The 22521-nt window shown below is 40.4% G+C and overlaps 1 protein-coding gene and 2 long non-coding RNA genes across 14 annotated transcripts in view; 2 read left to right on the plus strand and 1 right to left on the minus strand.

Moving 5' to 3' along the window:
- LOC129465025 (uncharacterized) overlaps window positions 1-5463 on the plus strand; it is a 65638-nt gene extending 60175 nt beyond the window's left edge. The window contains exon 2 of the long non-coding RNA XR_008651830.2: window positions 5045-5463. This is a non-coding gene — a long non-coding RNA (uncharacterized lncRNA). The remainder of the gene's footprint in view (window positions 1-5044) is intronic.
- LIMCH1 (LIM and calponin homology domains 1) overlaps window positions 1-22521 on the plus strand; it is a 339225-nt gene that overhangs the window by 79645 nt on the left and 237059 nt on the right. The window lies entirely within an intron of this gene.
- LOC134732799 (uncharacterized) lies at window positions 1759-10410 on the minus strand. Its single transcript, XR_010116345.1, has 2 exons — window positions 9829-10410; window positions 1759-1926 (listed from the first exon to the last, which is right to left on the minus strand). It is a non-coding gene; the product is annotated as an uncharacterized lncRNA (long non-coding RNA).

The raw sequence follows: 22521 nt of genomic DNA on the forward strand, positions 1-22521 counted from the left end.
TGGAAAACAAATTAGAAACAGGATCTTTCACAGATATTTTAAAAATGCATTTCTAAATGGTGGGGAGTTCTGATTTCTGAATAGTGCCATTTCATTTAGGAGCTTAGGTTGCAAAGTTGTATCTAATACTCTTTTTCTTGGTTTTTATTTTAACTTCTTAAAGATTGAAAGTCTTTTTAAGAAATTAATAGTAAATATCTACTTTGCTAATATAAAGTAGTTGCTAGTATAAACTAATAATGGTATAAGCAATATTAATTTTATAGGTTTTTTCTGTCGTTTGTTTTTGATGTGGGATATCTGCTAAGGAAATAGAGAGTAATTAGACTCAGAAATGGTTTTGCTTCTTTGTCTCTCTCTGTCCCTAAACTCTTGGGTTAGTGGGAACACGGAGACCACAAAAGCTGTGATTCTTTCTCTTAGACATTAATTTTAAAATAGCCTGGGTGTGGTAGCTCATGCCTGTAATCCCAGCAATTTGGGAGGCCAAGGTGGGCAGATCAAGACCAGTCTGGGCAACATGGTGAAACCACATCTCTACAGAAAATACAAAAACTAGCCAGGCGTGGTGGTGTGCACCTGTAGTTTCAGCTACTTGGGAGGCTGAGGTGAGAGGATCACTTGAGCCTGGGAGGTTGAGGCTGCAGTGAGCCATGATCATGTTACTGCTTTCCAGCCTGGGCAACAGAGCCAGACCCTGTCTCAAAAATAAATAAATAAATAAATAAATAAATAAATAAATAAATATAAATAAAAAAGGACAGTTGGACTGGAACAAACCATCGAAGATGCATTTTACGAAAGACACAAGTTTGGCCACTTAGCATCAGTGTCTATTCTTGCCCACTTTTGTATACATGCTTAGCATGTTCCCCAGCACACACGTGGCTCAAATATGTATTCGTGGAGCAAATGGATGAAGGCATTAATTGGGTGTATAACTAACTAGTTAACTGACTAGCTGATTTCATGATAGTTGAGAACTCATCTGTGTGGGTTACCATTGTGGGTTGAAATCACCTGCACTTTTCAAACAGGTACTCTCTCTCCATTTTGATTGACTGTGTTGACAAAGAAAAAGACTGTAACACTCAGAAATCTAAATATAGCTTCACACAGATGCACACTTGTTATAATGATGCGGTATGGAAATTAACTATGGATTGAATTTTAATTATTTAAACTGCACACATCTCCTACCACTTCCTCCCTCTATTGTATCACATGTAATTATATTATTATACATCAGTCATTTAACCAGGGTAAACAATAATTGCTGGAAAACTAAGATTTTTAATTTGAAGAAAGGAATTGCTAAGTAAATGAAAGGGAAACATACAAATGTACTGGGTAATTCTTTTGTGTAGCTGTTTGTTTAGCAATTCAGGAAGTGACTTAAACTTTGCCTGCCAATATTGGATGCTAGATTTTTATCAAAGGAAAGGTCCTATCATTTTTCATGTGTGTTTAGTTAGAGATTTGTTTAAATGGAAACATAAGCTAGCAAGCGAGAGTTTCACTTTTGGGGAATGATTTCCCTCATAGAAGCTTCATGTCTCGTGCTCCAAGGTAAAGAGAAAAAAAAAATCATATTGGATGTTTTTTTTCTTTCTGCTCTGGGAAGTGCATCAAATGTAACCAACACAGTGAATTCAGACCACCTGTGAGATTTCAAATTGCTTTTCCTGAATCGTTGTTGAATTAAATAACAACATTTGATTATGGTACTTAAAGCAAATCAAGGAATAGTCAGATGAATCAGTGGATAAACACATTTAATAGTAGTATGGACTTTGCTCTTATTGCAGATGGATTATTATCCAATGAAACCATTCTTCTTTCATGCTGTAAAGCTTTCCAGATTTCAGGAAGCCAGGGCAGCTGTATTTTTTTAAACCTTCACATGTGATCCAAAAGTACCATTTCCTAGGAGAAACGAAGATCTGTTAATTTACAGTATTTGTAAGCAATGGCTAAACTCTTTTCTGTAAACATCGGAAATACACCTGTGAAGGAAAGCTCTTCTGCCAGATAAAATGGAATGTTCTCAATTAACCAAGGGAGCAGCTCGGATGAGAGAGGCCCACGGAACAAGGCTGCTGAGCGTCTGATTCCAGCCTGTGAAGGATGTGAGGGAGTTTGCCTAGCTTCAGGGCTAGAGAACTATTAATATAAGCAACTCAGCAATTTCTGTCTATATTGCTCACTTTGTCTTGATGTCTTGAAGAATATGCTCACTTAAAACTCATAGACTCAAGGAAAGGCAAGCTGGCTAGATTTAAATAAAACTGAATCATAGAAGAGGCTACACATCTTCAGAGAAAACTCTGTAATCATGGACAGTGCAGATATTCCTATCTGGATAGGTATTGTCAGTGGGACTGAAGATAGCTGAAATGTGTGCAAGACACGGCTCAGAGATTGAAGAGCGCTTCCAATTTCTGTGAGTCTGAATAGTTCTAAAAATGTAGAGACTCATTTGGTTTGAGTTTATGTTCTGGCAGGTATTCTTTGTACAAAATTCTATTTTTGCTACTCCTAAACAGCTTTTTGGTGACTTTTCAGTCATATTACATATGACTGAAATATATGTATGTGTATGTATGTGTGTGTATATATATATATATATATATATATATATAGTGCAGGGCATAGCATGAGTTTGTTAATGTTTCATTGAGAAGATAAGACTGAAATACAATTACAGAATGTTGAGGAAAATCTATATTAATATATGAGTTTGACCTTAAGGGTAGGTCAGTGGACCTTGAACTATTTGGTTGGCGTCTCTTCATTGGCCAGCACAGTGGCGTCTTTGTCTGGGAATCTCTACCTCTCATTAGGGTGGTCAACATATCACAGTGGCCTTTCCCTTCCCAAATAACTGTGAGAACAAAAGCGCCAACATAAGCATAAGCCCTTGCCAATTACAACAACATGAGGTTCCATCAGCCCTAAAGAGGGGCATCCTGAGAACCCTCAGTGCCCTCTAAGTTGGTCATCACAGCAATGGGATTTCAGTCTTGCTCAACATTGGGGATTTGAATAGCTCTTAGGATAATCTCTAGTGGTTAAGGATATAGTCCCCATAAAAGAAATCTCCTTGTGGGCAGTATTTTGCCAAAATCTGACCATCCACAGTCTGATGTGATGGCCAGGCCACCAGACTGAGGTTAAAGAGCTGAGTTATTTATTGACAAAGTCACAAACTTCTTCTTGCTCAATAACCACTGTGTGCTTTTGTAGGCACATGAAGAGAATATTCAACATTTTCCCATTCTTTTTTTTTTTTTTTTGAGACGGAGTCTCGCTCTGTCACCCAGGCTGGAGTGCGGTGGCGTAATCTCGGCTCACTGCAACCTCCACCTCCCAGGTTCAAGGAATTCTCCTGCCTCAGCCTCCTGAGTAGCTGGAACTACAGGTGCATACTGCCACGCCCGGCTAATTTTTATATTTTTAGTAGAGACAGGGTTTCACCATGTTGGCCAGGATGGCCTTGATCTCCTGACCTCGTGATCCACCCACCTCAGCCTCCCAAAGTGCTGGGATTACAGGCGTGAGCCACCGCCCCTGGCCCCCATTCTTTATTAAACTTGTAGGAAGCCTATTTATATCTCAAGCCTCTGATTGACAGCAGTTGACTGATTGTCCGTGAAAGGTGGACTTTTACCATTCTATGTTCCCAAGCTTTACTTAGGCAGAAAGCCATTGCCATCTTCTGAGACGAACCCCTGTAATGTAACCATAAAGCAGGAAGGGTCATAGGCACCTGTGGAATTGTCCTCAAATTTTTTGGCAATGAAAATTGCAACTGAAGCACTGCTAATATTTTCAAGAAAAACAGTAAAAATGGATTGTTACAATTAGTTCCTCCAATTAGGTATTCAAGAAAAGCATAGAAATGTGAAGGTTTCCTTATCTGTTTATCCAGTGACCTGTGTCTTTCCATGATACTTTCAAATGGAATTTATTTAGCCTAAAAATGGAAATTAATTTTGCACTGATGGCCTGAGATTAGTTTCTTTGCATTCTGGAGATGAGGGTAGCTACTGACCTTTCTATCTTGCTTTGTTATCTGTTGGTCTTGGCAGTACCTTTCTCTTCCAGGATGCATTCCCAGAATGGTTCAGTGAAACAAATGCACTTTGGAGGACTTTGGCTCTTTGTGGCTGAGATAAATATATATCAACTTAAAGTGGGTTTTATTTTTCTCTGTGAATGAGTTCCTAGAGAATTGAAATTATGGAAAGAACTAAAAGCACAAATATAACAGAATGAAGTTTCCCTAAAGGATTACGGTCTGAAGCCTCAGTACATTGGGTAATTGTGCTAAAATGGGAGCTTCTTGTCAAAGGGTTTGAGGGTTGCTGTCAGTCTATTTTCAAAACTGAAGATGAGAATGATTGTCAACTGCAGGTTCAATTGGAACGTCGTGGGGAGAAAAATCTCTATTTTGCTAGTCGTTGGTTTTTGAAGCACAGATGGTGCCTGTGAGATTTGGGTGGCATGATGAGGGGAGGGGAGTAAGGGGCAATGCAGCAGGGTATAGGGGATTTAGACTCACCTTCCTAGTCCTGTTGCAGTTTGGAAACCTCTGAGTCTAGTAGTGTCCGACAGAAGTGTTTGTTAAAATAGATCGAAGACTAGATTTGTAACCATTAGGGAAGGGAAAGACAGTCTTAGAGATTCACGAATATACGTAGTTAGTGGAACCATAACTTTTAGAAGTCAGTGTTCACAGGACAGATGGGAATAGCTGGAATGAAGTGAGCTTTGAATGCTGATTGCTTTATTTTATACTAGCTAATGAGTGAATGTGCCACACATCCTCTAACCTTTCTGGAATGGTGAACAAACGGACAGATGTGCTGAGTAAGTGTTGGAAGACAACTACATGAACCCTTAGGCAATTAGAAGGAATTTAAAGAAATAAACCATGTGTTTACAATTAAACTAGGAAAAGCCTGTATATAAATCCAGTTGGTAACACTTTATATAAAGATAAATGATAAAAATCGTTAATATTTTTCATGATCTTTTGAAGTTTCTTTAAAAGTGGCAAGTGGCCTCAGAAATTTGAATTATCATGAAGGAAAACAACCCAACAACAAATAAATTTATTCATTGCATTTCAAGAGGAACGAGTGTTTTGAGAAAAGACTACAAGGACTTTTGGCAAGTTGGATTAAATACTGATATCTGCTTCTTTAATAGGATCACTGTTCTTGTCTATATCTGGAAAGAAGACAAACCTTGGGCAGCAAAATGCTGTTTTTATTATTAATGCAGTGATGTCAATCCAAACTAGATGACTATGATTCATGGAATCTTCAAGGAAAACCAAATATTCTTTTTTAATAAAGTAATGGAGCTGGGAATTGCACATCTGCTCTTAAAAATCTGTTTTTCATAATACAGAACATATGTTAATCGTCACATCTTTTATTAAACTGAAGGAAAATTCTTGTTGAGTAGATTAATTCTGGATCCTGAAAATGCGGGACCGTGGAGACGAGCATATCGAGACAAATGTCTGTCTGTCTTACCAACCTACCTCTACAACAGTGATTTTCACACTGCTGGATGTGACCTTTACGAGGGTAATGAAATCAAGCTAGTGGGTTGGGAGTAGCATTTTTTTGTTTTTGTTTTTGAGACAGGATCTCCCTGTGTCGCCCAGGTTGGAGTGCAGTGGCGCGATTTCCGCTGACTGCAACCTCTGCCCACTGGGTTCAAGCGATTCTCCTGCCCCAGCCTGCCGAGTAGCTGGGATTACAGCCGTGCACCACCACTCCTGGCTAATTTTTCTGTTTTTAGTAGAGACAGGGTTTTGCCATGTTGGCCAGGCTGGTCTCAAACTCCTGACCTCAGGTGATCTGCCTGCCTTGGCCTCCCAAAGTGCTGGGATTACAGGAGTGAGCCACCACGCCCAGCCTGGGAGTAGCATTTTTGAAAAATGAAATGGATTAGAAAATGCAGAGTCAAATGTAGGAGCTTTTGGGAGCTTTTGCATTATTGTTCTCTCTTGTGTGTCTACACAGAGGTGTCTGCAGTCATGATGTAGGAGGTACCTTTCCTGTGTTTCTCCTAGAGCTCCAGCTTTAGGTTTGCTTTAGGCTGGTGGGACCAGCAAAATCCCACCCCAAATTGGAGAGGTCTGGCTGACTGGTTGAGGCTAGGGTGATGTCTGATTGAGAGGGCTGGAAGACTCAACCACAGCTTTCGACTCTCTGATTCTGCAGTTACATTATACCTGCAGGTTCAGCTGCCTGAGCTTGTCTGTTTCCTCACAGATATTTATCACAGTGCTCTCTCCTTGGCCTGCACTGACCCAAGAATCAGAAGCAGTATGTCAGTGCATAAGGAAGCACAATTCATTAATTCTTTTTTCTTTTTAAAGATTTTTTTTGGTAACAGTTTTATTGAGAAATAATTCATATACCACACAATTTATCAATTTAAAGTATGCAAATCATGCTTTTCAGTATATTCACAGAGCTGTGCAAGCATCACCCACATCAATTTTGGATTATTTTTATGACTTCAGAAGGAGACCTTGTATCCTTTAGTTAGCATTTCCCAACCTTTCCTTTCTTGGGTTGAGGTTGTAGCCTCAGTGGACGCCTCGAGAGAAAAGATGAACTTTGGCATCTATAGGCTGATACGGTGGTCTCCAAACTTTATTTATTAAATCTTCAGTAAAAAAGTTTTTGAGCATGTACCCCCAATTTACAAAGACAAATATATTTGTTGACTTCTATTTCAGGCTTTAAAAAAAGAAAATAAAACATTTGTAAATGATGTATGCCACTGTACTGATGTAGTATCACATTATCAAACACACACAGAGTTCAGCACTTAGTAAAAAAAAAAGCTGGTACTTTCTCCACACGCCCCTGTGACTCAGCCTCTGTGGGCCTCCCTCCCATTTTGATGGCCTTCAGTTAGTGTATACAGGCCCAGTTTGGTCTGGGCTCAGCTGACCCCTGGACCTCTCTCTCATCCCCTGGCACCCTTCCAACCCACTCCTTGCTCTCTGGCCTTGCAGAACTCCAGGCAATGCTCCCAGATGCTGGCTTTTCTCTCCCGATGCCACCCCACTATCTTGACTTTCCCTCTACGTGGAATGTTCTCCCTGTCCCCGTCTTTCTGGCGAACTTGCTCTAATTCACACAGCATATGCCCAGGTTTACCTCTTCTCCTAGTTTTCCTTACTCTCTGAAGCCCAGGTAGATCGGCCTACCTCCTTTTTCCCTTAACAGCTATGCTTGTTTATTATAACAATATATTTATTTGTTTGTATCCCATTTTAGGCCCCAGGGATTGGACTTGTACATTGCTTACATTTTCTCCCCCACCTTCTCTCTCTCTTACTTTTTTTTTTTTATTATTATACTTTAAGTTTCAGGGTACATGTGCACAACGTGCAGGTTTGTTACATATGTATACATGTGCCATGTTGGTGTGCTGCACTCTCTTGCTTTCTTATTACAGCAGTGTTGATAAGTATATTCTCCCTTATACATGAATCTTTGCACTTTCCCGCATGTCTTCCTAGGGATAGATTCCCAGAATGTCGATGCCACTTTTTGGTCCTTGTTTAAAAAATCAAGAAAAATGGGTTGAGACCAGATTGTGAAGTGACTTGAATCTCAGATCTCCAAACACTAAAGCTTATTGATTGGGCACTAATCATATGAGTTTGCTAGAGCTGCTGTAACAACCTACCACCAAGTGGGTGGCTGGAACAACAGGATTTATCATCTCAGCAGTTCTGGAGGCTGGAAGTCCAAAAGCAGAGTGTTGGCAGGGTTGGTTCCTTCTGAGGGCTGTGGGGAAGGATCTGTGCCAGGCTTCTTGGCCTTATTCATGTTCACCTGATATTCTCCCCATATGCCTGCCTGTGTCCCCAGATTCCCCCTTTATGATGGCACCAGTCACATTGGATTAGAGGCCCACCTTACTCCAGTGTGACCTCATTGTAGCTTAACTAATTACATCTGTAATGACCCCATTTCCAGATAAGGTCACATTCTGAAGGTACTGGGGGTTACGACTTCATATGAGTTTGTGGAGCGGCACACAGTTCAATCCATGACATTGATTGACACAAAATTGAAGTTATATATTATTAGGGAGATTTGATACACTTATAATGTCAAATCTTCCTAATTAGGAACAAGATATATTTCTCTTTTTATTTAACATTTATTTATATTTATTTCATCAAGTCAATCTTATAGATTTATTGGGTTTGGGGCCTTAGAAAGTTAGAATATTTGTAAAATGGGATCAGAGCAGGAAGAATATGGGTAAATCACATTAGGGAAGTAAGAGAATGGAGTGGGGTGACTGGCATATAGTTGGCACTCCATGAGTGTCTGTGGAGTAAATTTGCTGCATGAGTAGAGGGAGTCAAAGAACATTTAATTTTGCAACGTAAAAGTTGTAGGGGATGATGGCCAGGTGGTGGCTCACGCCTGTAATCCCAGCACTTTGGGAGGCTGAGGCGAGTGAATCACTTGAGGTCAGGAGTTCGAGACGAGCCTGGCCAGTGTGGTGAAATCTGGTCTCTACTGAAAATACAAAAATTAGCTGGGCATGGTGGCGAGCACCTGCAGTCCTAGCTACTCAGGAGGCTGAGGCAGGAGAATTGCTTGAACCCAGGAGGCAGAGGTTGCAGTGAGCTGAGATCACACCACTTCACTCTAACCTGGGCCGTAGAGCAAGACTCTCTCTCTCTCAAAAAAAAAAAAAAAAAAAAGTTGTAGGGGATGTTGCTGTACAGTTTGGGTACTTATATACTTGAATTTGTCTAAGATTGTCCTTTATCAGGACAGGCTGAGTTCTCAATTTGATAATGCCCTTTGTGTGTATGGGTCATCATAGAGGACGTGTAGAAGCTGGAATACTATTATGAGAGAAAGACTGCACAAAATTAACTGATTACTACCAAGGTCTCCTTTTCCTTCTTTAGTCTTTAGAAATACAGATGATTGAAAATTTACATTACATGGAAAAAATAAGAAACACCCTAAAAGGGAAATTATTTTATTTTTATTTATTTATTTTTTGAGATGGAGTTTCACTCTTGTTGCCCAGGCTGGAGTGCAATGGCATGATCTCGGCTCACTGCAACCTCCGCCTCCTGGATTCAAGCTATTCTCCTGCCTCAGCCTCCCAAGTAGCTGAGGTTACAGGGATGTGCTACCACGCCCGGCTAATTTTATTTTGTATTTTTAGTAGAGACAGGTTTTCTCCATGTTGGTCAGGCTGGTCTCAAACTCCTGACCTCAGGTAATCTGCCCGCCTTGGCCTCCCAAAGTGCTGGGATTACAGGCATGAGCCACAGTGCCCGGCCCGAAAGGGTAATTATTTTAAAACACTTTTATTTTTATGGTCGAAAGAAGGCTCACAGATCCCCCGTCCTGCTATATTCTGTTGCATTTCCAACTTTTGAGAGTCTTTCCCTCTCCCTGGGGCCTCTCCTCTCTCCCTTCTCCCCCATGAAGTGCTGGTTCAGGAATATTTGAGGATTGGCCTATTGTGCAAACACTCAACATTGCGTCTTTCATCTCAAATCCTACAGCTGAAAGCAGAAACATTTTAAGTTTGAAAGAATGGGAAACCTTTGCAATTCACAGATTTGCAGTTCCTGGTTTCAAACACTTGCCTTGATGTTTGTTACTTTAGTTCTCAGTTAAAACGTCTACCTTCAGGGTAGCACTGTATGTTCAATTATTGCATTCTTTCCTTTCCTTTCGTCTTTTTTATTCTGCACAAAATTTCATCCCTTTAGCTAAGCTCCCACCTGCCCCATCTTCTTACCTTTTTTCCAGACGTCTCCATGCTGGGAAGCCTCTGCCAGTTGGACTTGTTTCTCAGGGGAGGCTTCATTCACCACTTTGCCTCCTCATAAGCCCTAGGCATACTTTCTGGATAAACTCTTTCTTCTTTTCTTCTCAGGATCAAACAGCTTAGTCCCTGCTTGGCTCTTCCCCTAGGCTCCAGCTCTAGTCTGTAGAGCCTCTCCCCACCGCCCTCCAATATAGAAAGAACTGACAAAAAGGCAAAAGCATGTTTTTGCTACTATGGCAACCATGCCCAGCCACATCTTCTCTCCCTTTTGAAGTTCCTTCCTTATTTTATTTATGTAAAGTTATCGAATAAAGCTGAGCTTCATGCTTTTAACTGTTTCCAGCCCTCATTTGAAGACTTGGCCTCATTTCCTTTCAAAAGCCTTCATTATAGCTGTTTGGTACATGGATTTCTTCATCACGGATACCTAGAATATTTTTCCTGCCAATGGCCCCTAGAGCACTTCATTGTCTCTGGATGTACAAGTCCCTGTGTGAGAGGTGGTGCCTCAGCTTGTCATGCACTCCCAGTTTGAAAATATCTTTTGGCAGATTTGTGGGTGATGAATTGGCTGTAAATCTAAAATAGGGTGGTATCTTTAAAAGTGTGGACTTACATGTGATAACGCACTTTGGGATGTGAAGTGAAATTTCTCTACTCCTGACAATGGTTGACTTACAAACAGCTTTAAGGAATTGCTTCTATTCCTATCATTAGTATGAATGAAGTTATCCAGAAGATCTTAGGGAAACACAGAATTGTGTACAGGGGATGGAGAGGAGGACACAGATCTCTTCTAATGACATGATTAGGGAATTTGAGGTCACTTCTTTTGGATGTCCATTGAAGCGAGAATTGTAATGTCTTTATGTGGACAGAGTAGACTAATAGACACTGGAGTCTACAAAAGGTGGGCGAGTGGGAGGGGGTGAGGGTTGAAAAATTACCTATTAGGTACAATGTTTACTGTTCCAGTGATGGGTACACTAAAAGCCTAGACTTCACTGCTGTGCAATATATGCATGTTACAAACCTGTACTTGTATACCCTAAATATATAAAAATAAAAAGAAATTTAAAAGAAATAATCTTATAAAACTTTTAAGGTCATATCATAGGATTCTCAAGTCCCTTTTATGGCTTTTGCTCCAAATAGATTTTTTACTCTTCTTTAAATATCTCCAGGGTCTTGAGATGATCTCCCTTTTTCGGGGATCACATTTCATCTTTGGCCATCTCCTAGTAAGATTACTTTTTCTGAGTGAGCCTGTCTTTCTAAGGTCTGTCATTGTGTTAGCTTATTCCTGAGTTTTCAACCATTTAAATTCCTCAGGCAGTGTGCAGACATTTGTACTTGTTTTATGCAGCTGGAAGAAACAGTGGAAAGGAATGATGTGTCCAGGTAAAGCCATGGCAGCATACATCCAAGTAATGCTGAGATGAAATGGTGACTTGTCGACTCACTCAACAGACATTTGCTTATATAGCTTGTGGGGCATAGTGCTGGATGCTGAGTGCTTACAGATAGTTGGTGTTTTCTGGCTTGAAGAGCTTCCTTCCAGGGAAGGAAGTATGTATAATATATATTTGGCGTTCACGCTATAACCCTCCCCAATTTTATTCTCTTTCCCTATTTAGAAGCAACCACTAGCCTGAATTTGGTTTTTATCATTCCCATTCATGCTTTTATATTTTTACTACATATATATGTATCCATAAACTATATATAAGATTATTTTGCATGTTTTTGAACTTTATAGAAATAACACACTGATTATGTAATCCTTCACCCTGCTTTCTATGCCTTTGAGATTTACCCATGTAATTCTTGTTTATAATTTTTGCTACAAGTTTTATTGTGTGAAGATAATATTATATATTCACGTTGTCTCCTGTTAATAAACACTTAGGGTGTTTCAATATTTCACTGTTGCAAACCTTGCTAGATTGAACAATCTTGCATGTCTTCTTGTGCAAGAGTTTCTCTAGGCGTATCTGTATCATTGTTGAGTCAAATGATTTGTGTTATCTTTAGTTTTGCTACATTTTGGTCAGTTGCTTTTCAAAGTGATTGTGCCAACTTATCCTTCTACCAGTGCTATATTTGAGTTTCAGTTCCCTGCATCCTCATCAACACTGGGCTTTGTTGTATTTTTTGATAATTGCCTTTATGATATTCTCCTAGCTCCCTGAACTTTGTCTTCTCATCGTGCTTGTTTAATGCCCTTGCCAGTCTGTAGACTCTAAGAGGCAGGGATGGTGCCTGTTTGTTCACCATTCCACTTTCAGGAGTTTCTGAAATCCAACACCTCCTTCCTTCTGCACTGCAAGGCCAGTTTCACATGCCAAATCTTCTGCAAAGCCTTCCCCAATCTGTCAAAATCAGATGGCTCTTCCTTTTTTGGGGACCTCTGTTGTTAACAGCAGTTTTTGTGCCTCTTTAATGTTCACCATGTCTTATATCTAAATGTGTACTTTTCTGGTGCCCTCAATAGATTAGCTGGTTCTCGAGGGTGGAGAAGATCTTCCTCATCTTTGCAGCACCCACGGTTCCGGTGCCATGTATGTTTTAGGTGCTTGATAAATATTTGAGTGAATACTTCAGTGCCTGCTATGTTCTGGGAAATCACTCACACCCTTCTTACTTGATGATACTCAGTGCTGTTGCTGACACAAAGGATATTTACCTAAAGTAGGTTGTTTATCAGTGGCCAGGCGGTGCTCTAGAAGGACTGCCGCAAACAAGAGGACTTTTCACCCCACACCTTCCCCAGTGCTGGGATTATCCAACCTCTTCATCTTTGTCAGTGAGTTAGGGAAAAAATGGTAATTATGAGATACTGTATATATAGATACACACACACATATACAGTTGACCCTTGAACAATGCAGGGGTTATGGGCACTGAACCCTACCTAGTCAAAAATCTGTGTATAACTGTTGACTCTGCTCAAACTTAACTACTAATAGCCCACTGTTGACCAGAAGCCTTACTGATAACATAGTCAGTTAACATATATTTTGTATGTTATGTGTATTACATACTGTATTCTTACAATAAAGTAAGCTAAAGAAAAGAAAATGTTCTTAAGAAAATCATAAGGAAGAGGAAATCTATTTACTATCCATTAAGTGGAAGTGGATCATCATAAAGCCTTCATCCTCATCTCCTTCACATTGAATAGGCTGAGGAGGAAGAGGAGGGGTTGGTCTTGTTGTTTCAAGGGTGGCAGAGGTGGAAGAAAATTGACATGTAACTGGACTCGTGAAGTTCAAACCTGTGTTATTCAAGGGTCAGCTGCATATATGTATTTCTTTTGCGAGATTTCTGTTTATATCCTTTACTCTTTTCTCTTTTGGGATATTTGTCTTGCTTGTATAACCTCTTCCTACATTAAAGGTATTAATACTCTCTCATGTCGCTCACTTATTTGTTATCTAAAGCTTGTTTCTTAGGGTGAATCTCCAGCCTGAATGCCTCCATTTATCTCATTTCTCTGAAGGGAACAGTCTTCCTTTTTCCACCCTTCTGTTCGTCTTCCATCTCCCTCCCCTCTTCTACCCTTCTCTCCTTGCCCCGCCTCCTCCAACACTCTTACTTTGGTCAACACCAACTCATCCTTCCTATCTAAGTTTAAATATCACTGCTTTGGAGAAGCCTATCTGGTCCTCCCCTCCTACTTCATGTCAATCAGTCTCCCTGTGCCCTGTTATTCTCTTTCAATGTCCCCCACTCCCACCACATTATTCTCTCCCATAACTGCCTTCATGCTCCCTTCATGGCCCTCACCATCATTAGCAGTTACATGCACATGTAATGTTTTTATCCACTGCTACAATGTAAATCTCTTCCAGGACCGGGATAAAATCTGGTAAATAAGGGAGTGGGTAAATTAAATGGCCAAGTGATTCTCTTTGATCACTGTTTTATTAAACTAAAATGATTTCTGTTTCATTAGTTGGTAAAGAAATTGTTTAAAGATTTCCACTTGCACTCTGAAAAAAATTTTATGTTTGCTAATGGAAGTTAATAAAAATGGAGTGTTTTTCAAATGGGTGGATGATGAGGGAGAGAGAGAGAGAGAGAGAGAGAGAATGTGCATCTGGGAGCAAAACTACTGCTTATTTGAGAGTAGGTGTGGCCAGCTGTTCATTCTGTGCTGGAGGATGCCGCACCCCTCCTGGTGTGTTTCCTGAAGTAAGCTCTGGGAGAAATCTGTAGCATTCAAACAGCCCCCTGAGTATGTGTCACAAGTAGTGTATCTAGTGGCAGTGCACATTTCACAGCTATTGCTAAAAGATAAAGCAGAGACGCAAGCTATGCAGGGCATGTCAACATTCACAGCAAGCTATTTTCTAGAAAGCACTTGTGAATCTGATCTGATTATTAGGCTGTTTTCAATGCATGATAGGTATGGTTTAAGGGCAATCCCATGCTCAGTGGTGAGAAGATGAGAGATTGAAATCCTGACCTTCTCTGATTGTGCATTATATGCTTTGATGGCACAGAAAATATATACCTGAGAGTTTTACAGCTGTGCTTGTGTGCATACGTGTGTGTGTGTGGTCAAATTTCATGAAAACATGCTTCTTCGACTGATTAGTTGGGATTATTGACATGAATACCATAGATACAGCCATAAAATGTACTGTATTTCTCTATGGGTTTGACTATTATAAATATTTATTTGTAGTTTATTCTCTAGAATGCAACTTTCCCAGATTAAAAGGAAAACAATAGCAGATCATTCTGAAAGATGAAGAAAGGGAGGCTGCTATCAATTATAGTGTTTAAAAGTATGGCTTTAGATAAAAGGATGATTTGTTATTTAATGTATCAAACAATATTGTGAGCAAATTCTGGTTGACCACATCTGGGTGTGTTCCCCTTAACTCTAAAAGGAGAGGGGTGAGCCAGGAGTGATTAGTTTGGAAACAGTCCAGGGGCAGAGAGGGATTGTATGAGAGTGGGGAGAGACACTGTTCAGCTTGGTTTTTACAACCCAGAATGGAATGGGTATTTGAAGAGGACACTGCTTTCATCCTGCTGGGTGCAAGGTCAGCTGCAGATGCTCGTTCATTGTTTCTTTCTAATCAGCTTCTAAGAATGTGGCTTAAATGCTCAGCTATTTCCAGGTGGTTGGCATCATTTACTGAGTCGTCTGCTAGAGTTATTTCATACGCTGCCTGAAATGACTCAAAAAACAAAAAACCCAAATAAAACAGCTGTATGGCAAACATGCTGATGAGGACCTCTGCATTTAGTTGCTTCAACTCAGCACACAAGTTAATTTAATGTTCTGAGTTTGGTGACTTATTCAAATCCTAAATTGTTACTGCTGTAGTTAGTCTGTAATGTCAAGAGTCTTGTTAATCATGGTAGTTACATTAACCTGTTGTTAAAGAAAGACTCTTCGACCTCAGACAAGATATCCAATGGTGGTACCTTCTGACTTGATACTAACACATAAGAAATCTCTTGTTCCTTTAAAATAACTAGTAAAATTACTTACCTGGTTAGTGAATTTGCATTTCAACATTCTTTTATTTCCAATTTTATTTAACTCCTGGATGTGAGACACACTGTTTTTTGTTTGTTTGTTTTTGCCTGCATGAGTTCTTGTAATACCAGTGAAACAGCTAGATCAATATCTTTGATGGCAATAGTGAGTTTGTCAGTGAGACGATTTGGCCTATTGAGGTTGTAAAACTTATGACTCCGTAGTTGCATCAACTTTAATGGCTATTTTCCAGAAACATGGCTAGGTTTATATTTCTCACACAGCTTAAATTTTAGGTTTATGTCAATTTTTGTTTTTGTCCTCACCCTGGATAGTTTTATTTGCATCTTTGATGCAAATTTTCTCATTTTTCTTACTATGTTTGATTGTTTTGGGTGTGTGCATGTGCGTGTGCGTGTGTGCGATGTTTTCATGCCCAAAAGAGCAACTGCACATTCCCTGGGTACACCAAGTAATATGCCTTGTCTTAAGCAACTGATTAGACAAAATTGCTTTTTTATTAGACTCATCTAGATTTAAAACAATACTGTATGCCCTTGACCATCTTCTTTGACCAGTGTTGCAGTTTTGACTGAGACACTAAGGCAGAGGGAGGGAGGAGATGCTGCCTTTATCAATGGGCTGCTGCTTTATAACAAACCATCTGCTCTAGTTATTAGGTTGGTGCAAAATAATTGTGCTTTTTAGCATTACTTTCAATGGCAAAACATAGTGGCAGAAAACAATGACAGCATTTGTTTCACTCACAGACCTGCAATTTGGTCGGAGTTCTGCATGGCTAGCTTGCCTCTCTGTTCCACTCACTGTCAGCTGGGTCAGCTCAGAGGTTTGGGGCTGGAATCATCTGAAGCTTGTTTGCTCACATGTCTGGTAGTCAATGCTACAGGTCAGCTGAGACTTTAGCGAGACTGTCAACCACCGTACCTACATGTGGCCTCTCCATGTGGCCCGGGCTCCTTCACAGTATGGGGGCTGAGTTTCAAGGCGCAAGGACAATATTCTCTTCCTATGTAAGAGCAGCAGTCTCTGTCACAGAGGCTAAGACCATCAGAGCTTGAGGGCATAAAGGGAAATTCTACTTGGAACCTGGCATATCAAACCTGAAAATTCAGAATTTATACTTTGGTTAGATACAGAGAAAATGCATGTGTGTTCTCTACAGTAGATGTAACAAATCTCTTGAGTTTATTAGATACATAGCTCTCAATTTAGACAAGTTTTCTGAAATATAGACCTTAATTTCTCAATTGGCAATTAATTTCATCTTGCTTTCACAGTCTTACTGACATTATTCTGCTTGTAATAAATTTGATTATCAGGCTGGGCGCGGTGGCTCACTCCTGTAATCCCAGCACTTTGGGAGGCCGAGGCGGGTGGATCACGAGGTCAGGAGATCGAGACCACGGTGAAACCCTGTCTCTACTAAAAATACAAAAAATTAGCCGGGCACAGTGGCAGGCACCTGTAGTCCGAGCTACTCCGGAGGCTGAGGCGGGAGAATGGTGTGAACCCAGGAGGCGGAGCTTGCAGTGAGCCGAGATCGCACCACTGCACTCCAGCCTGGGCGACAGAGCAAGACTCCGTCTCAAAAAAAAAAAAATAAATAAATAAATAAATAAAAAAATAAATTTGATTATCTTGTTGAATAGGTATAGACAATTTATTTTCTGGTGGGCTCTAGAAAGAGACCTAGAGGAGAATTATGGATTGATATTTTTATATAACCTAGGGAAATTATGTGGATTTTAACTGGGTCCATTATACCATTGGTTTGAGAGGTGATGTGATTTTAATAAGAACTAACATTTTTTGAGCATTTTTTCTGTCCTAGGCACTGTTGTAAGTATTTTACATAAATTGCTCATTTAATCCTCCCAATAGTACTGAAGCAAGTAGTTTTATTATTTTTATTTTATAAGTGAAAACACAGTGGCCCAGGGAGGCTAAGTAGCTTAGCCCGAATCATAGAGTCTCTCAGTGCTGGGGCTGAGTTAGAACGTAGGCAGTGTGCAGTTTGGCTCTGGAGGCCACATCCCTGACCAGGGCAAAGGTAGACTTTGGACAAAGCCATGGCCTTTGACTTTCATTTCTTTTAAGAAATCACATGATGCTGCATTTGTGAACAGTTATACAAATCCATTCAGAAAACATTTGCAAATCATCTGACTGGAGATTTAAAAAAAATCCTTAAAATAGCATCTTTGCCTTCAAAGACTTTGTTATTTAGTAAAGGTATTAAAATAAGAATATAACTAGACTATAAGGCAAATAATGGATAAATAGATGAGGAACTATGAAATGGGAAACCTAAGGGAAGGGCAAGAAAGAGAAAGATATTTTCAAAATAGGAGGCAATAAGTATGTTGATAACTAAAATAGTGTAATTGGATTGTTTGTAACATAAAGAAAGGATAAATGCTTGAGATGATGGATACCCCATTTACCCTGATATAATTATTATGCATCGTATGCTTGTATCAAAATATCTTATGTACCTCATACACCTGCTATGTACCCACAAATTTTTTTAAAAAACGGATGCATAGTATCTTACCCGATGAAAGGAAGAACTTGTAACAAGCCAGTCTCCTTCTTTTGCACATTAATCTTGCTTCCAATTTATTTGCTACTACAAAATGATTAAAATGAGTGACTTGTAAAAAAACCAAATAAATATGTTGAAATTAAATCAAAGTTTGAACAGATCTTGAGAGGTACCTAGTAATCGAATAGGGGTGGAATAATACTAATCACATATGTGCAGGAAACAGCACATAGTTCATTTTGGGTTTGGGCAAGGAGAGAGTAGGAGCCGAGGCTGGAAAGATGAGTTAAAGATGGATTGTGGGCCAGGCATGGTGGCTCACGCCTGTAATCCCAGCACTTTGGAAGGCAGAGGCGGCCAATGACGAGGTCAAGAGATCAAGACCATCCTGGCCAACATGGTGAAACCCCATGTCTACTAAAAATACAAAAATTAGCTGGGCGTGGTGGCGCGCACCTATAATCCCAGCTACTCAGAAGGCTGAGGCAGGAGAATGGCGTGAACCTGCGAGGCAGAGGTTGCAGTAAGCCAAGATTGCGCTACTGCACTCTGGCCTGGTGACAGAGTGAGACTCAGTCACCAAAAAAAAAAAAGGATTGTGAGTCCTTTTTTGAATATCAGGCTAAGGAAGTTGAACTCTTTCCTGAGACAATGGGAAGGAATTGACAGTGTTTGAATAGTGTACTTGAGTGGAATGACTTTGCATGAACTTATATGAACTTTTGAGGCATCCTGAGTCATTTAGTTGCTGTTTAACCTGCTGAAGTTGCTCTCTAAGCCTCATTATATTCAGTTATAAAATGGGAAAAATAATATTGATTTCGTAGAGTTCTTATAAGGAACTAGGATGTGCAAAACTGCCAATGACATGCTTGGCACTGTGTAAGTTATGATTTCTGATATACTTTTGTATCATTTACTATTTGGAAGATGAACATGCTGATTATGGCTGAGTTTCATGGCAGTAATTATGAGGATAAAGAACTTAAAGAGGAAAATTTAGTTAGGATGATGTATTAGTGTTCAGTAAGGAAAAGAAAAATCATTTTAGGTATTTCTTTGCCTCCCTCCTTCCTTCCTTCCCTCTCTCCCTCTGTCGCTTCCTTCCTTCTTTTTTGGCAGGATCTTGCTCTGTCACCCAGGCTGGAGTACAGCGGCTTGAACATGGCTCATTGCAGCCTCGACCTCCTGGGCTTAAGTGATTCTCCCACCTCAGCCTCCCAAGTAGCTGGGACCACAGGTGTGTGCCAATGCACCTAAATAATATTTTTAATTTTTTGTAAAGATGAGGTCTCACCCTGTTGCCCCAGCTGGTCTTGAACTTCTGGGCTCAAGCAGTCCTTCTGCCTCAGCCTCCCAAAGGGTTGGGATTATAGGTGTGAACCACTGTGCACAGCCCATTTTAGGTATTTTAATGGAGGGAATTTAATAGAGGGAATTAGGTATGTGGATGGTATAAGGGCTAAGAACTAAACAGGAGACAGGGAATCAACCCAGAGATTAACAATAGCAAGAAGCTACCACTAACTACTCCTACTAAGGCTGAAGGGACTTAGGGAGGATATTTTTACCTCAGCCCAGAGACAGGGGCTGCTAAGTAGGAGCTAGAACCATGACGAAGCTTGCAGTAAGAGCTGCAATGTGGAGGAAGGTGCTGACCAGGGAAAGCTAGAAGCATGGAGGAGAAATGACCACTGCTAGAGATGCCACCTGAGGCAAAGATAGGGAAGGGAAGATTTCCTGCCTTTTCCACACCTCCTGCCCCAGTCTTCACCCAAGCCTCTCAATGATATTCATCCAGTGATGAATGTCACTTTCTTACCTGGAAGCCGATTGTCAAAGGAGCCTGGGAAATTTAAGTTCCCTTTGATATAAAGCAGAGAGGGAGTGTGGGCAGTAGGATATGGATCTTAGAGTCAACAGACAGAGGATCGGCACAGATAGAATTCTAATTGACTATAAAAATCTGCACAGTCAATATGGCAGCCACTAGTCAGGTGTGACTATTTAAATTTAAATTGAAATAGTTGAATTAAAAATTCAGTTTCTCAGTGCACTAGCTGTATTACAAATACTCAGTATTCGCATGTGACTAGTGGCTACCATATTGCATAGTACAGATACAGAATATTTTTATCATTGCAGAAAATTTTCTTGGACAGTGCCATCTTTATGCTGTCATGAAGGCTGTGTTAGAGAAGTGCAAATGGAAAGGCAGCTGCAGATTTGAGAGGCAGCAAAGAGGTAAAATGAACCTACCTTATACAACTATAGACTCCATGGTGGGGAGGGGGAATGAAGTCAATACAAGTACTGTTATGTTTGATTCTGTGGTAAATGCCTTGGTAGTACTTTTAGAAGTAATAGAAAGCCAGGAGAAGAGGCTAGGCATGGTGGCTCATGCCTGTAAACCCAGCAGTTTGGGAGGCTGAGGTGGGAGGGTCACTTGAGTCCAGGAGTTTGTGACCAGCCTGGGCAACATAGTGAGACCCCATCTCTACAAAAATAAAAAATTAGCCAGGTATGGTTGTACATGCCTATAGTCCCTTCTATTTGGGGGGCTGAGGAGGATCGAGGATCGCTTGAGCCTGGGAGGTTGAGGCTACAATGAGCCGTGATCATGCCACTACACTCCAGCCTGTGTGACAGAGAAAGACCTTGTCAAAAAAAGAAAGAGAGAGAGAGAGAAAAAAAAAAAAGGAAAAAGAAAAAGACAAGGAAAAAGAAAAAGAAAGGAGGGGAGGGGAGGACCAGGAGAAGGGGGTAGGAGGGATGGACCAGGAGAAGAATCTGATTGGGAGGAGGAATACTAAGATTGCTTTGGGCCATGATGGGTTTGAGGATCTATCCAGCGACATATGTGAAGCCATCTAGACAGTCACATATTTGGAGCTGGTTAGAGCTTGGGCTAGAAATATAAATTTGGAAGTTGCCTTCATAGAAGTGACTGACAGTTGCATATTTGGAAAGAGAGCCAGCCACTAAGAATTTATGGCTTTCTTTAAGTGCAGACAGAGTAGATCCTGTGGTCCAAATCTTGGCAAATTTGAAGATACTAACTCCATCTGAAGTTGTTGATGACCCAGTTGCATACAAAAGTCATCGAAACCAAAACAGAAGTGACAGGTCAGGAGGATAGGGCGATTGGAGATCTTGATGGAATGAAAACTGTTGTTAGGTCCAGTAGGTGTGAGGTAGTATCAAGAGGCAGGAAAATAGATGCTGCCATTAGGAAACCTTTTGAGTTCAAGATCTTTGAGGAGATGCTGCACAGGGTCTGGTGCAGGGGAGGTTTGAGGTAAGGCGGAAATGGAATGCAGGAGTTTCTCTCTTGGAAAAGGGAGGTTCCAGGCACTAAGTCCTTTGAGAGGTTGAAGTTGCTATGGATTCATCCATTAAATATATATATTTTTCAGCATTTATTGTGTGCCTGGCACTGTGATAGACACTGGGCATATTGAATTAAATATCCTCTGGCACCTTCAAGAAATGCATTGCCTAAACTGGAGTCAGAAATGCAGGTGCTGGCTTCATCCCTAGGGAGTCTGAGAGATTTGGTGGTTGGGGACAAAGGAAATGGGCTGAAACAGTAGAACTGAGAGAACAGAGGTGATCCTGATTGTGAGTGGGGGACTATCACCAACTAGTGTCTAGGCCATGGGTGCATTTAAGGAGGTAGGAAAGAGACAGGGAGGCAGCTTCTAGACCCATGTCGCAGGAGGAATGCTAAAGAGGTAGGTTTTTGTTTCTGGAGGAGTTTGCTAGAACTAGCCAGCCCTGAAATTAGGTTGAATAATTTTTCTACTCATACTTTTGAACTAATATTTAATAAAGCTAAATATTTCAATCAACTTGGTTCACTCAATGGACTTAAGGCAACTGATCCTGGCATTCAAAAAATGAAATGGAGCCCCGTACAGTGGCTCACCCCTGGAATCCCAACACTTTGGGAGGCTGAGGTGGGAGGATTGCTTGAGTCCAGGAGTTTGAGACTAGCCTGGGCAACATAGCAAGACCCTGTCTCTACAAAAAAACAACAAACAAAAAACAATAAACAATTAACCAGATATGGTGGCACGTGCCTGTATTCCCAGCTACTTGGGAGGCTGAGGTGGGGTTGGCTTGAACCCAGGAGTTTGAGGCTGCAGTGATCTATTATTGTGCCACTGTACTCCAGCCTGGGCAACACAGACCCTGCCTCTAAAATAAATAAATAAATAAATAGAAATGCTTATCACTTCAGATTTATGGTGAAATTACTGTTGTCACTAGCAAGCTCTGATGCTTCTCTTCTAGCAGCAGCCTGTTTCAATGCTACGTGAGCCCCAGGTTTGCTGGAACATTCTTCACCTATATTACACGTTGGCCTTGGTCAATTTGTTCCACTATAGTAATCATCTTATTTTATATACATATATATAATATATATAATCTTATAATATATATATCTTATAATTCATGTTATAGATCTTAAATATACACAAGAAGATTTTTTTTAAGTTGTTTGTCAGTTTTGAGTAGAGATTTAGGTGTGTTTGTTATACGATTGATTCTCAGTGCTTTTCAGTATTTTTCTAATTACTCAAAATAAAAATAT

This window comes from Symphalangus syndactylus, chromosome 16 (assembly GCF_028878055.3).
Source record: "Symphalangus syndactylus isolate Jambi chromosome 16, NHGRI_mSymSyn1-v2.1_pri, whole genome shotgun sequence".
NCBI classification, from domain to species: domain Eukaryota; kingdom Metazoa; phylum Chordata; class Mammalia; order Primates; family Hylobatidae; genus Symphalangus; species Symphalangus syndactylus.